The sequence below is a fragment of the Balaenoptera physalus genome (genome assembly GCF_965194825.1).
Source record: "Balaenoptera physalus genome assembly, chromosome: 1".
NCBI lineage: Eukaryota > Metazoa > Chordata > Mammalia > Artiodactyla > Balaenopteridae > Balaenoptera > Balaenoptera physalus.
In genome coordinates, this window is record NC_138882.1 from 32,140,467 (window position 1) to 32,155,804 (window position 15,338).

General features: G+C 55.2%; 1 pseudogene across 1 annotated transcript; it reads right to left on the minus strand.

Moving 5' to 3' along the window:
- Window positions 1-1,549: 1,549 nt before the first annotated feature.
- LOC309648332 (thimet oligopeptidase-like) lies at window positions 1,550-11,136 on the minus strand (annotated as a pseudogene). Its single transcript has 9 exons — window positions 11,091-11,136; window positions 8,276-8,426; window positions 5,274-5,567; window positions 4,831-5,126; window positions 4,262-4,631; window positions 3,890-4,182; window positions 2,692-2,820; window positions 1,919-2,055; window positions 1,550-1,705 (listed from the first exon to the last, which is right to left on the minus strand). The product of its transcript is annotated as a thimet oligopeptidase-like (transcript).
- Window positions 11,137-15,338: the final 4,202 nt, after the last annotated feature.

The following is a 15,338-nucleotide window of genomic DNA, read 5'->3' on the forward strand; positions in this document are numbered from 1 at the left end:
AGTCCTTCAGTGACCACGGAGGACTGGGAACGGGCTGGGCTGCTGGGGAGCCTGGGCATCCAACACCTGAGCTCAGCCCTGGGGGCTCACGTGAGGGCAGGGGCTGGGGGGAGCGGGTGGTGAGCGGAGGGGCCTCCAGCCGGCGTCAGGCTGGGCCCTGGACCCAGGGGGAGGCCTCACCCTCTCAGTCCTGACCTGCCACTCGGGAACCCTGTGGCCCACCAGCCTGAGGCCTGTGGCGCCCGCCACGGACTGCCTGGCACACGGCTGGGGTGCCAACGCCACACCTGGATTTTGCACGGGGACCATCTGGGGGCTCGGTGCACGGGAAGACGAGCAGCCCCCAGGCCCCGACACGCCCCTTCCATATCCATCGAGAGGTGCCTGATGGAAGGCCGGCTGTGCTCCTTTTCAAGCCCCAGGGAATTCACACGGACAGCCCTCCCGGCCACGGGGTGCCTGCCCACCGGCTCTGGGCCTGCGACCAGCCCAGAGCACAGAAGGCACAGAAGTGAGTGCAGGGAGCTGAGCCGGGTCTGCAGAAGGGCAGACACCACAGTCTGGTCCACAACCGACTGGCCTAGGGCGGGTGAGAACGGGCGGGCAGGCTGAGGGGAGGACAGAGCGTGGCACGGCCTGCCCGCCTGGGCCACGGGGAGAAGGTCGGGGCACCGCCCGCGCCCTCGCTCCGCTGCCTGGCGTCCTTTGTGGGGGCGAAGGGCCGGAGGCAGGGCTCCCGAGGAGCTCAAAGGCCAGGGAAGGACACACGGGACGGTCCAGAGCCACCCTACCACTCCAGTGGTGCAGCACCCTCTCTGAATTCCTACTGCCACCAAAACACATCCCTAAGGCCTTTGGGAAGAATCGCTAGGACCCAGGAAGGCGGCCCCTTGCTGTGGTCCAGACTTCAGCAGCTGCCGATGACCAGAGGGAGCCAGCCGGCCGGCCGTGAGCAGGAGGACAGGACACGGGGACAGGGACAGCCACAGCCGGGCTTCCCGCAGCTGTGCCCACCGCCAGAACCAGCTCCAGCCAATCACAGCCCCCGAGATGCCAAACAGTGACGGGCGAGAGGCCGGCAGGAAACTGACACCCCCTCACTGGAGAGCCTGCCCGGCCGGGGTGCGGGGCACCATCTGTGTCTGAACTCACCCCACAGCTCAGCCGTCTCCCAGTGACCCAGACGCGTCACCACGGCCCCAGGGCTGATCCCCGACCAAGGACAGAACTCCCCCCCAGTGTGACGGCCCCCATGCCACTCCTGTGGTGGAAGGGACAGCAGGCAGAGACCAGGAGTAGAGTCTTTTTATTAATGGCTGCGTTTTCAAAGAACCGTTTTGTTACCAGGAAAGCTCCCCAGGAAGGGATTGCATTAGTGCAACAAGGGGGAGCCTTGATGCCAGGCTCTCCAGACACTTCCAGGTGGAGACTTTTGGCCTAGGTTGGCTGATGGGGACTCAGGGGCTGGGAGGACACGCGGCCCCTCCCCCGCCCCGACGGGGCGCTAAGGCACCCGGCCCGCCTGGGGAGGGGGCAAAACCCCGTGCCGTCAGCAGGCCGGCAGCTTGCAGCCCTCAACCTGCAGCCCTTTGCTCAGGAGGAAGGCGTCCTGCGTGGGGTCACAACCCAGGAAGAGCTTCACCATGCCCTTGGCATCCTCGGAGCCCCCTGGCCTCAGAATGCAGCTTCTGTCGTCCATGGCAACCTGCCGAGAGGGGGCGGGGCTGCAGGAGGGTGGAGCACCCCCTTCACTGAGGGTGTGGGTGTGGCCACCTCTGCCGTGACTCAACAAAGGGCAGGGGAGCAGGGGGTCCAGGGCAGGGCCCTCAGAGCCTGGCAGGCCCAGGCGGGCGGCACAAGCATCTAGGCCCAGGCCAAGGACCTCCGTGTTGGTCTGCACGGCAGGCCGGCCTCTCACCCTGCCACTCAGGACGCCCTCCTGCTTGAAACGTGTGTGGAACGTGTCCGCGGAGTACACCTCGCTGCACAGGTAGCCATAGGACTGGGCGTCGTAGCTTCCTGCCAGGTGGCCGAAGGTCGCAGGCAGGTGGGTCCCTGGGACACACGCGGAGAGGCTCCTGCCCGGCCCCCTGGCCACTCCGTGCCCCTTCCCCAGAGCCCAGAGCTTGGGGCCTCAAAGCAGCCCTGTCTGAGTCCCCTGCCACTAGAGGGAGTATTGGCCCAACACTTCTAGAAAACGGGGACCTTGCGGGCAACTCAGTGGAGGGACACAAATCAATCTTTGCCGACTTTCTGCTGAAGCTCATGAGGGTTCACCCCTAAGCCTCTCACAAGGACAGCTGCCCGAGGCTCCGAGGGATGAGTCAGGGCTCGCCCTCCAGCACGGGGAGAGCGCGGGTTAAAGTGCTCACGAGGGAGTGAACTGCGTCTCCGCACCGACACGCACGGGCAAACCTCGTCGACGCGTTCCATCCGGGGTATGAAGCCCTCTCCTGCCTCTTCCAGGCTCTCCAGAAAGCACGTGCAGATACGCCCATCCCACCCTCGGACTCCGCGGGCCACAGCTGGAGGGACCAGCCCAGGAACCCAGGCAGGAAGAGGCCAGAGGTCAGCGGGCCTCAGCCAGAGCCCGTCAGTTGGTGCCCCTTCACACACCACCAGAGGATCCTCTTGACCTGGGCAGTAGCCGCCAACCAACCGCTAAGGTGGGCCCAGCACGTGCTTGGCTACCTGGCATGGCTGGGACCCCGAGGATCTCCTGGCAGAGGCGGGCATTGTCCTGGGCCGGGTCCGAGGGCGTCTGCGTGTGCAGGGCCTGGTCCACCTTGGCCAGGACGATCTGGTGCAGGTTGAAGAGGCCTGGAGGGCAGGAGGAAGGAGACGGGGGGGCTGGCACTGTGTCCAGGCCGCGCGTGCCACCCGGGCGGTCCGGGAGCCCCTTTCCTTTCCCTCGGCCCGGCTGCACCGGGGTTGCAGGGTTGGCCAGCCGGGACTTGATGAGCTTGTTCAGCAGCTCCTGGGGGACGGCGCTGCCCGTGCCCTGCCGAAACTGGCAGCAGCGCCAGGGCCTCACAGGGCGCGGCGCTCCCGGCCCCAGAGCCTACCCTCTGGTTCTCATCACCGGCTGTCACCAGAGTCGCAGGCAACGTGCCTTTCTTTTCGCTTGTCTTTTTTCCGGCCCTCAGCCACACAAAGGTGTGAAGCCCTGACACTCACTGCCACGTGGATGCACCCTGAGAACACGATGCTCAGCAAGAGAAGTCAGACACAGAAGGACACACAGGGTGTGACCCCACTGAGGGGGAACGTCCAGAACAGGTAGATCCACAGAGTCAGAGTGGGTTCCTGGTTGTCAGGGGCAGGGGAGGGGAGGGAATGATAACTAAGGGCGTGAGGGACATTTTTGGGGTGAGGGAAGTGTTCCAGAACAGGGCAGTAGTGACGGCTGCACAGCTCAGTAAACTGTCCCCACGCACTCCGGGTGCAGTCTGTGAGAGCATCGCTCTCAGGACGAAGGGCTGACCGCAGGAAGACTGAACGAGCACTGGGTCCTGGGCCCAGATGCTCAGCTGGGGACCCCCCCATTGGGAAGTCACTGGGACTTGCTGAGCCTCCACCGAGACTGGCAGCAGCCCCAGGGCCTCACAGGACGCGGTGCTCCCGGCCCCAGAGCCTACCCTCCGGTTCTCATCACCGCCTGTCACCAGACTTGCATGCAACGTTCCTTTCTTCTATTTTGTCTTTTTTAAAGGCAACTCTTGAATACATGTATTTAACATGCAGGGAACCAGTCCTGACTCCTTGATCTGGGACTTCCAGCCTCCAGAGTCTCGAGGACATCCACTTCCGTTGTTTACGCACCCAGTGCGTGGGGTTTGATGATGGAAACTGACACCGAGGGCGTCGCCACGTGCGGGGTGACATCAGCGGAAGAATCCCGTGGCGAGGGCCTGCCTGAGGACCACGGGAGAGCCCGGGCCCTCCCCGCCCCCTGCCTGCAGCCCTTCGCCCGCACCCTCCTGGGAGCGGAGCTGGTGCATCGCTTGCCAGAACTCATGGAAGTAGGTCTCCAGCTCATCATGCTGCAACAGGGAGGGCGGGTTGGGCGTAGGCTTGGTGAAGTTGGCCACCATGGCCTTGATGGCGATCTGGCGCCTCCCATCCTGCTGCAGGCAGCCCGGCTGCAGGCCAAAGCAGGCCATGTGCCCGGACTTCCCTTCCCTGGGGAGGGACGCGGGTGAGGCCCCGCTTCCACAGAGGAGCCCCGGCCCACGGCCGACAGGTTCCCCCACGCATGCACCGAGGGTAGAGGTCCAGGTAGAACTTGCAGATGGATGACCTTGTCCGCGGCCGCGTCCCGGACCATGTAGAGCCTCACATATTCGTGACACACATTGGCACCCTCCTCCAGGTCGAAGGTCAGCCCTAGCAGCTCCTGGGAGATGCCCAGCCGCCCGCGCGTGACCACCTGCATGGGGAAGGACTCATTGAGCAGGTACTGGTCCACGTGGTAGCGCGTCTCCTCCCCCTGGTTCATGTAGTAGCGCAGGTCCTAGACGTTGATGGGCCTGTCAAAGTGCAGGCCCCGCCTCTGGCACTCGGCCTTCTTTAGCTCCAGGATCACGGCCGCTCCTGCTCCCCGACGGGCTTCAGCTTCTGGGCCAGCTCATCTGCGGGCAGAGGGGAGAGGCTCGGCTATGTCCCTGTGGCAGCCCACCAGCCGCTCCCCACCCCACGCCCCTCGAGGCAGAATGAAGGGTTGGGGAAGGCGACCCCAAGGGCTGACACAGTGGGGTCTCAGGCAGCACCATGTCCAGTCAAGGTCCGCCTGACCCCTGTCCCCACTGGGACTCGGGGAGGCGTGGTTACCTAGGAAAGTGGCCACCACCTGGCTGGTCTTGGCCATGTTCATCTCCAGCATGGAGTCGGCACGCGTGCTGAACCCCAGCAGGCGGGACTTCTGAGCCTGCAGCCTTACCAGCTCCCCGAGGATCGCGCAGTTCTCCTGGAACCCAGAGATGGCCAGTGCTGAGGACTGTGGGCCACGCCCTCCCCACAGGCCCTGGGCCAGGTCTCTGTGGGCGGGCAGGGCTCTCAGGCCACTGGCGGGCACAGCCAATCCCCCTCCGTCCTCCTCCTGGCCCGGATTTCTAGACACTTTGGTGCTGTCCTAACACGTGGTCTTTATGAACACAGGTCCTTTTGGAACCAGAAACGGCGTGAACCGTGATGAGCTCTAAGGCCAAGGGCAGGAAGAAATGCGACCAGGCTCTCCAGGAGCCACCCAGGGGCCTCCCCGGGCTCAACAATACAAACTCGGCTGCCGTGCAGACAGCAGCTCATCCCCACGGCGCCCGAACACCCAGCCCCTGGATGGCGAGAGGCCTGTTGCCACAGGTGGCCCATGGCTGGCTGGTGAGGCCCGGCCCCAGGCGTACGCCACCTTCTCTGGGGCCACCTCTCCGGGTCTGCGGTGGGGTTCTCCTGGGAGCCCCCAGCCACCACAGGACCAACGTGGCCTGTCTGCAGCCCAAGAAGGTGGGGACACAGGACTGTCCCCCGTGCCCCCCTCATCACCCGCGAGGCCGAGCAAGCACCAGTGGTGTCTGCGGGGAAGATGAAGGGCTCATGCACAACCCCCATCTACTGAAGATGCTAAACGGGAGAATCACAGGCTGCAGCCACACGCGGTATGGACCAAACGCAAGTGTCCTTGCAGGAACCGATGTCTGAATGTCAAGGCTGTACCCGGGCCACAGTGAGAAGGCCCAGACCCCACGCAAGGCACAGAGAGGGGATGGGGGGAACATCTGCGAATCTGAGCTCATCGGGCATCACCCCAGAGGGAGAGGGAGCGGGAGAGGGAGAGGGAGAGAGGCAGAAGGAGATACGGAGGGAGAGAGAGGGAGGTACAGACTTCTCTCCCTTCCCTGGGGGTTCTCTAGTGCAGCCAAGGCTGAAAACCACTGCTTTTCGGGAGATGGGTCCTCGTGGAAAAGTTAAATAGTAGCTCATGGCATTATCGACACATATTAAAAAGGCCCCAAATCTTGGGGAGTCAGGGAGGGGTGCTGGCGGCTGCCTCATAAACGAGGAGAGATTGGGCATCAGAGGGGGTGCCTGTGCAGCCCGCTGCCGCCGCCCAGGGCCCCGTAGACTTCATCTCCCAGCTGTGGTCCCGGGCTGGAAGGCAGCGGGGAGGTCAGGCCGTCCAAGCATCAACGTTGACTTCAGGGCTGATCTAAAAGGCGCCTGGTGTTTGTTGAAGCAGAAAAAAGAGAAAGCAGTGGGCAGAGAATGGGATGGGAAAGGAGCCCCCATCAGCCCTTCTCCCTGTCTCCCTCTCTGTCTCCCTCTCTCCCTCCCTCCCTCCCTCTACCTCCCTGTCTCTCACTCTCCCTCCATCTCTCCCTCTGCCTCTCTCCCTGTCCCTCTTGCCCTGTCCTGTCACTCTCTCCCTCCATCCCTGTCTCTCTTTCCCTGTCCCTCTCTCCCTCTCTCTCTTTCCCTCTCCCTCTATCCGTCCCCCCTCCCTCTCCCCGTTTCCCTCTCCCTCTCTGCCTCCCTCTTTCCCTGTCCCTGTTTCCCTGCTCCGCTCTCCCTCTACCTCTCTCCCTGTCCCCCTTTCCCTGTCCCTGTTTCCCTGTTCCGCTCTTTCTCTTCCTCTAGCTCTTTCCCTCTCCCTCTCTCCCTCCCTCTCTCCCTCTCTCCCTCTCGTGCTCCCTCTCCCTCTCCCTCCACCTCCTTCCCTCTCTGGAGAGGGAAGGAGGTGGAGGGAGAGGGACAGGGAGCAGGAGAGGGAGGGGGGAGAGGGAGGGAGAGGGGGGAGAGGGAGAGAGGGATAGAGGGAGGGAGGGAAAGACAAAGACGTCTCTCCCTCCCTCCCTCTATCCCTCTCTCCCTCCCTCTCTCCCTCTCCCTCGCTCCCTCTCCTCCCTCTCCCTCTCCCTCCAACTCTCCCTCTCCCTCCGTCTCTCCATCTCCCTCACTCCCTCCCAGAGACAGAGAGACAGAGGAAGAGGCAGAGACAAGGGAGAGGGAGAGACAGAGGGAGAGAGGAAGGGAAAGGGCGAGGGAGGGAGAGGGAAGGAGGGCGAGACGTCTCTCCCTCTCCCTCCCCCTCCCTCTCTCCCTCTCCCCCCCTTTCTCTCCCTCTCCCCCTCCCTCTCCTGCTCTCTCTCCCTCTCCCTCCACCTCCTTCCCTCGCCAGAGAGGGAAGGAGGTGGAGGGAGAGGGAGAAGGAGGGAGAGGGAAAGAGGTAGAGGCACAGCGGTACAGGGAAACAAGGACAGGGAAACAGGCACAGGGAGAGAGGGAGGGAGAGAGGGGGAGGGAGAGAGGGAGAGAGGAGAGGGAAGAGGGAGAGGAAAGAGGGAGAGGAAAGAGGCAGAGGAAAGAGGCAGAGGAAAGAGGCAGAGGGAGAGAGGGAGAGGGAAGAGGGAGAGGGAAGAGGGAGAGGAAGAGGGAAGAGGGAGAGGGAGAGAGAGAGAGGGAAGAGGGAGAGAGGGAGAGGAAAGAGAGAGAGGGAGGGAGAGGGAGAGAGGGAGGGAGAGAGGAAGAGACAGATGGAGAGAGGGCGAGGGAGAGAGAGAGAGAGAGGGAGAGGGAAAGAGGTAGAGGGAGAGCGGAACAGGGAAAGAGGGACAGGGAGAGAGGGAGGCAGAGAGGGAGGAGAGGAAGCAGGGAGAAAAGAGAGAAAGAACGCACCATCTACATTTCTGTCACATGACACCGGGGATCCTTACACAACCAGGAGAAAATAACACAGGGAGGCTCTTAGCTGGAACTGGAACTGCAGATGGGGCCAAACACCACCAGGCTGGCCACACATGTCCAGCCACCGCTCCAGCCCCGTCAGCCGTGAGTCCGGTCACCAGGGCTCTGAGTGTCTGCTCCAGGGAGCTGGGGTTCACCCTCTCACCCGGGAGGCCGGGTCAAGACAGCAGGGCCCCGGGGTGGACACATAGGGGGAAAAGCATCCCCACAGGACAGCTTGTGCGAGCAGATTCAGCTGCCAGATTCTAGAGACCCGGGACCACCCTGTGGCCCGTGAAGCCAGGAGCCACGAGGGTCTTGCATCGTGATTCCTGTCCGTTGGACTGCAAAGTTTATGTAGGGAATCTTGGAAACAGTGGTAACAAGGCTGAATTGGAACGAGCTTTAGGCTATTATGGACCACTCTGAAGTGTGTGGGTTGCTAAAAACCCTCCCGGCTTCGCTCTTGTTGAATGTGAAGATCCCCGAGATGCAGCCGATGCTGTCCGAGAACGAGATGGGAGGACGCTATGTGGCTGCCGAGTAAGAGTGGACCTGCCGAATGGGGAAAAGAGAAGTCGAAATCGTGACCGCCTCCCTCTTGGGGTCGTCGCCCTCGAGATGATTATCGGAGGAGGAGTCCTCCACCTCCCACACATCTCCAAGATGGAGAGCCTTCTCCGTCAGCCAGAGCAGGTCCCTTTCTAGATCTAGGAGAAGAGAGAGATCCCTGTCCCAAGAGAGAAATCACAAGCCGTCCCAATCTTTCTCTAGGTCTCCTAGCCGATCTAGGTCAAATGAAAGGAAATAGAAGACCACTTTGCAAGAGGAGTGGTGTACAGGCAATAACTTCATTTGGCAGGAGTATGTACAGAAAATTCAAGTTTTGTTTGAGACTTCCGAAGCTTGGTGCACTTTTTAAATGTTTTAGCTGTTCACATTTGTTTGTCTCTTGGGACAGTGACACATAAAGGTGTCATGCTCTATGGTTTGAAATGGGTCCTATGAGGCATGTAATATGAAGAATTGTTACCTTACAATGTTCCCTAAGCAAAATTGAATTTGCTTTGAATTTTTGGTCTTGCCTAGACTGATAATAAAACTCTTAACTCCTGCCCACCTAAAGTGTGATGTTTACTATTATGGAAACAACACTGGCAAACATTGAAAAGGCTTTCAGTAGCTGGGATATGGTATGCAGCTGTAGTTAACCAAGCAGTCTTTAAAAGGTGCTGTGGACACAAGCCAGCAGGTAAAAATGAAAGCCGCACCCTTACCCTAGATTAGAGGTTTAAAAATTCCACTAGTCCTCACACCGGACAAGAGGTTGTCCAGGGAGTTTAGAATCTCAGAAGTTTCAAGGAAGTTAGTTTACCTTTGAGTTAGGTCATAAGTCCCCTCTGTGATTGCTGTACATGAATACATAGCTCTTTGTAATATTTTTTGGAAATTTGAGATTATCAAGATACCAATGTCCTGCCAGATTAAGAGTATATTGTAGAGCTGAACTTTGAGTTACTGTGCATTTTTTTTTTTTCATGCTGTCATTTGTAATATGTTTTGTGAGAATCCTTGGGATTAAAGTTTTGGTTGCAAAAGAAAAAAAGAAAAGAAAAGAATCCGCCTGCCAATGCATGGGACACAGGTTCAAGCCCTGGTCCGGGAAGATCCCAGGTGCCGCAGATCAACTAAGCCCGTGGGCCACAACTATTGAGCCTGCGCTCTAGATCCTGGGAGCCAGAACTACTGAGCCCCCGTGCCACAACTATAGAAGCCCGCACACAACGAAGACCCAACGCAGCAAAAAAAAAAAAAAAAAAAAAAGACGGTACTGGCCAGGTGATCAAGGGTAAAATCGTTTGTCATAAGTCCCGTTGATGGTGTGTATCCTTGATGTGACCTGAGGAGAATGGCATTTTTATCTCTGTCTGGATCTTCCGCCCCAAACCCCATAACTCCAGACCAACCGTAAGAAAACATCAGAAAACAAACAGACAAACAAACTGAGGGACAAAATACCTGACCAGTCCTCCTCAAAACTTTCAAGGTATCAAAACCCAGGGACGTCTGAGAAATGTCACAGCCCAGAGGAGACTGGGACAGAAAAAGGATGTTAGGGGAAAACTAGGGAAATTCTAATAAAGTGTGGACTTTAGTTAATAACAATGTATCCATCTTGGTTCCTTAGTTGGATAAACATGTCGTACTAAGGTACTAACGTGTTGGAAATAGGGGTGCTGGGTCAGGGTCCATGGCACTCTGTACACTCTGTACAGATCTTGGCAACTTTTTTGTAACTCTAAGCTATTCTACAATTAAGCGAGTACTGAACAGAGATAAGAGTGTTATTTCCCTGATTTGAACATGGCTGAGTTTCTTTTCATGGTCACATTTTTGCTATCTGGATGTGTCTTGGAATCAGTAGCAAAGGAGAGTTGCCAGCCCCTGGGAAGATGTGGGTGGTTTGCAGGTGGCTTGCTCTGGAGCTGAAGACCACGGTGGGAAGTCTGCAGCCTCGGGCTGCACTTAGAACCATGGGAGGGGATGGGCCAGCTCAGTTAGGGATGGAACCTATAAATAAAACTTTTTTCTTTTCCATTATGGCTTATCACAGGATATTGAATATAGTTCCCTGTGCCAGACAGTAGGACGTTGTAGTTTATCCATCCTATATTTAATAGTTTGCATCTGCTAACCCCAAACTCCCAGTCCAACCCTCCCTCACTGTTTCTCCCCCTTGGCAACCACAAGTCTGTTCTCTATGTCTGTGAGTCTCTTTTTGTTTCGTAGACGAGTTCATTTGTGTCGTATTTTAGATTTCACATATAAGTGAGATCATATGATATTTGTCTTTCTCTTCTGACTTACTTCACTTAGTATGATAATCTCTAGGTCCATCCACGTTGCTGCAAATAGCACTATTTCATTCTTTTTATGGCTGAATAATATTCCATTGTATATATGTACCACATCTTCTTTATCCATTCATCCATCAGTGGACATTTAGGTAGCTTCCATGTCTTGGCTATTGTAAATAGTGCTGCAATGAACATTGGGGTGCATGTATCCTTTCTTTCTTTCTTTCTTTCTTCTTTCTCTCTCTCTCTCTCTTTCTTTCTTTCTTTCTCTCTCTCTTTCTCTCTTTCTTTCTTTTTTCTTTCTTTCTTCTTTTATTGTCACACAGCATGTGAGATCTTAGTTCCCTGACCAGAGATGGAACTCATGCCCCCTGCACTGGAAGCACGGAGTCTTAACCACTGGACCACCAGGGAAATCCCAGGGGTGTATGTATAGTTTTGAATTAGAGTTTTCTCCGGATCTATGCCCAGGAGTGGAATTGCGGGACCCTATGGCAGCTGTATCTGTTCCTGCACGTCTCACATCAACCATCTGCACTCCAATCCTTGCTCTCAACGTCATCTTCGGGGAACCCAACCTGCAACAGGGACCTTGACAAGAAGAAATGGCTCAGGGAAAAGCTACCTGCACAGGGAGGAGATAGAGGCCATCGCCCCTGGGGTGCGGCGGGGAGAGTGGGCACAGAGATTTGTCATTGCACCCCCGATACTCATCTCAGCCCTCCTGGCTGCCCCGCTCTAGGTCACCTCGGGATACAGAGGTGACCCAGTTAGAGTCCCTGCCTGTGCAGGAATCTGGGGGCACCAGCGGGTCTGAATAATATTAGTGCAGGGTCTCCCCCGCGGCACTGGGGTTATTCGGGGCGGGTCATCCTCTGCTGAGGGCCCCTCCTGGGCACTGTGTGGGGTTTAGCAGCATCCCTGGCCACACCCATTTGATTCCAGGGGCCCCTCCCCCCCAGTTGAGACAACCACAGATTTTCCCCACACATCACGGAAGAACTGGGTGAGGCGGGGGCGGAATGGCCCTGGGCGAGGACAGCTGTGTTGGAGCAACCAGCCTGGCCCAGGGCAAGGTCTGCCCCAATCCCGTCAGCGCCTGCATTTAGAACTGCCCCTTTCCTCTCCCACCTCCCCTGCCCTGCAGTGGTCTCCGAGACATCATCCCCATGTAATAAATCACACCTTCTCAGTTTACTGTTTGCTGCCCTCGCTAGAACGTGAGCTCTCTGAGGACAGGGATGCTGTTATGTCCCCAGCACCTAGAAGAGTGTCTGCTGTGTAGTAGATGCTTCATAAATACTTGCTGAATAAAGGAGTTGAATAAAGGGATGAGTGGATGAATGAATGAAGGTTACAATGGAAGGAGGGGGGAGATTCCCTTTCTGGCTCTCGGGGGTTGGGAGATCAAGTGAAAGATCCGTCCTAAATAGGCTGACCAGCCTTCTGGGGTTTCCCGGGACTGAGGGTTTCCCCAGAGTTCCAGCGCTCAAACCTGAGCGGTCCTGGGCAAACTGGGGGCGGGTGTTGGTCACCCTATCTAAACACAGTAACAATTCCAGCTGCAATAGCAATGGCCAATGACCTCTACGGTCTTATTGACCATGCACAGTTCTTTACCTGGAGGGGAAGGGTGGGCCGGGATTGGAATTCTGGTGATCCAGGGCGGGTGAGGGCACACCCCGGGCTTGTGTAGGGGAGTCCAGGAAGGTTCTGGAGGAAGTGACAGTGACACAGGAGGGAGGGAGGAGTCTAAGGAAGAACGTCCCACATGACAACGTGTGCCAATGGCCCTGGGCCCAAGGTCACACCTGACCAGGGCTTGCTTTTTTTTTTCTAATTTACTTTTTCCCACATGGATATGCAATTGTCCCAATGCCATTTAATGAAAACTCCTTAATTTCCCCACTTTCTGTCATATCAAGTTCTCATATATCTGTTTCTGGACCTTTATTCTATACCATAGAGCTATACGTCCCATCCTTGCCCCACTAGGGCTGTTTCATCACTATAACTTTATTTTTTATTCATTTATTTTTTTTGGCCGTGCCGTGCGGCACGTGGGGTCTTATTTCCCTGACCAGGGATCGAACCCGCGCCCCCTGCAGTGGAAGCTCGGAGTCTTAATCACTGGGCCTCCAGGGAAGTCCCCAGGGCTTGCTTTGACACCCATCGAATGGTGGCAGGTGGGCACGGGGAGCAGCTGTCTGTGAGCCATCCTGTGTAGAAATGCAGGGTGGAGGGGAGGACAGATGGAGTGGGAGGGGAAGAAGCGGAGGAGGGAGGGAGGGAGGGAGGGCGGGCGAGAGACAGACAGTTTCCGGAGACAATAGCTCTGGCCGTGTCCCAGGGCATGAAAGCTGAAAATAGCTCCTAGTGCCGGGAGCCTTGGAGCCGGAGCCTGGGAGCCAGGGTGACTGGCTCTCCTCCCTGGTGTGTGTGTGTGGGGGGGTGACACTGGGCTTCTCAGGCTGGGAATGGGGTGCACAGAGCAGGGACGGAGCAGGGACCCTTCTTTTGGGGACCTCGTGGGCCATCCTCAGCTCACAAAGCTGAGCCACTCCTGGCCCTACGAGTGGGGGCTTATCCTCCCTGTCCCCTGGATCATAGCCCCTCACACACAACTTCCCCGTGTGTGTTCCCAGCAACCAAGAGAATCTGCTTTTAAAAGATTTGGGGGAGGGGGGTAACCATACAAACAAGAGCAGAACAGATACTTTTTCAGAATGTGAATGGCTCTGTATAAGCCCACCCCCAGGGTAACCACAGTCCTGACCTCTAACACCCTTGACAAGTCAGCCTTGGTCTGGGCTTGCGGACCCACGGAAGCTTCCTCATCCCCTCCTTCAGATCCCGTCTCTCCCTCGGCATCTTTGTGAGAAGCACCCGGGGAAGTGGGACTGCTAGTCTGTACTGCTGCTAGAACTCCACCTGGGCTCCACCAGGCTCCAGCCCCCCGCCCTGTGCACCTCTCTGACCCTGAGGCACCTCAACTGGTAGGAGCCGCATCCCCTTCCCTCCTGGGACTTGTGACACTTAAGGGAGACACCGAAAGGACAAGCCTTTGGCTCCCTGGCTGGCAAAGAGCAGGTGCTCAATTGTCATAAGTGTCCGTATCAGTGAGGGTTCTCCAGACAAACAGAATCCATAGGGTGTGTGTGTGTATATACACACACACGTACATATGTACATGCATACAAAAATATACAGCTGTGTATATATGCAGTATGGATACACACATATACACATATAGTATATACAATACACACATACATATATACACACATATAAAATGCAGTTTGTATATATACAGTATGTATACACACATATATACATAATATATACAATACACACATGCATATACACTATACATACACAGATATAAAATGCATAGTTTGTATATATACAGTATGTACACATACGTATAACATATGCAATAGACACACCTAGGTACATATATATCATACATGTATACACACATACAAAGATATTTAGGTGTGTATATAGACAGTATACATACATACACATATAATATATGCAATACATACATGTACATACATATAGAAACACATATACACCTACATATAAAAGCATATAGCATAAAAATATATATGTACTGTATATATAAATTCATCGTATATATACATACCTATATGAGATATATAAGATATATACACATACATATATACAATGTATACACACACATACACACCTATATGTAAATATGCGCATGTACATACACATATAAATACATACGCAATGTGTATACAATAGTATATACATATATACATATAATACTTAGAAACATACACACGTACAGGTATACAACATATATACACACCTATATATAAATATACACTGTATACATACATACATACAGTGTACATATACTGTATATATATACACCCATATATCAATATATGGGTGTGTGTATATATACAGCATGTTCACATTTATAATATGTATACTATATATATACACATACATACATGTATACAATATATACACACAAATATATAGGCTTGTATGTATACTGTATATAGTACTTACACATATACTACAAACGCACGCACATATAAACATATGTGTATACATATATATAATATGTATACACACATATACAAATTAATAGGCTTGTATATATTCAGTATTTTTACATATATAGTTTTGTTTTAAGGAGTTGACTCATGTGACCGTGAGGCAGGCAAGTCAGGGCAGGACTCTGGGCTGGAGACACAGGGAAGAGCTGATGTCCCAAGGCCACTGGAGGAACAGTTCCCTCTTTCTACGGAACCTCATTTTTCTCTCCAGTCCTTCAACTGATGGACGAGGCCCACCCACGCCGCGGCATTGACAATCTCCTTTACGCAAAGTGGACCAATTTCAGTGTTCATCTCTTCTGAAAAATACCTTCCTGGCCACATCTGGAATAATGTTTGCGGTTGCCGGGGCCCCAAGCAGTGCGCACATGAGATTAACCATCCCCGTGGCGATGATGACACTTGATTTTCTCCCTTGACCATTGTCACTACTATTCCAATTAAAATGACAGCGCCATGAGGGCAGGGCATTTCCTTTTTTGCCAGTACTGAGCGTCCAGGGTCTGGTGCCTAGCATAGGCTAAATACACGGCATTTTTGTGAACAGAAGCCGGGATTCCGGCTGTCACACTTAATGAGGAATTAAAGTCTTATTGGGGGGGGGGGTGGTCATGGTACGTCAAGGGCGGGAATTGAACCCGCCACCCCAGGCCCCGAGGGGTCT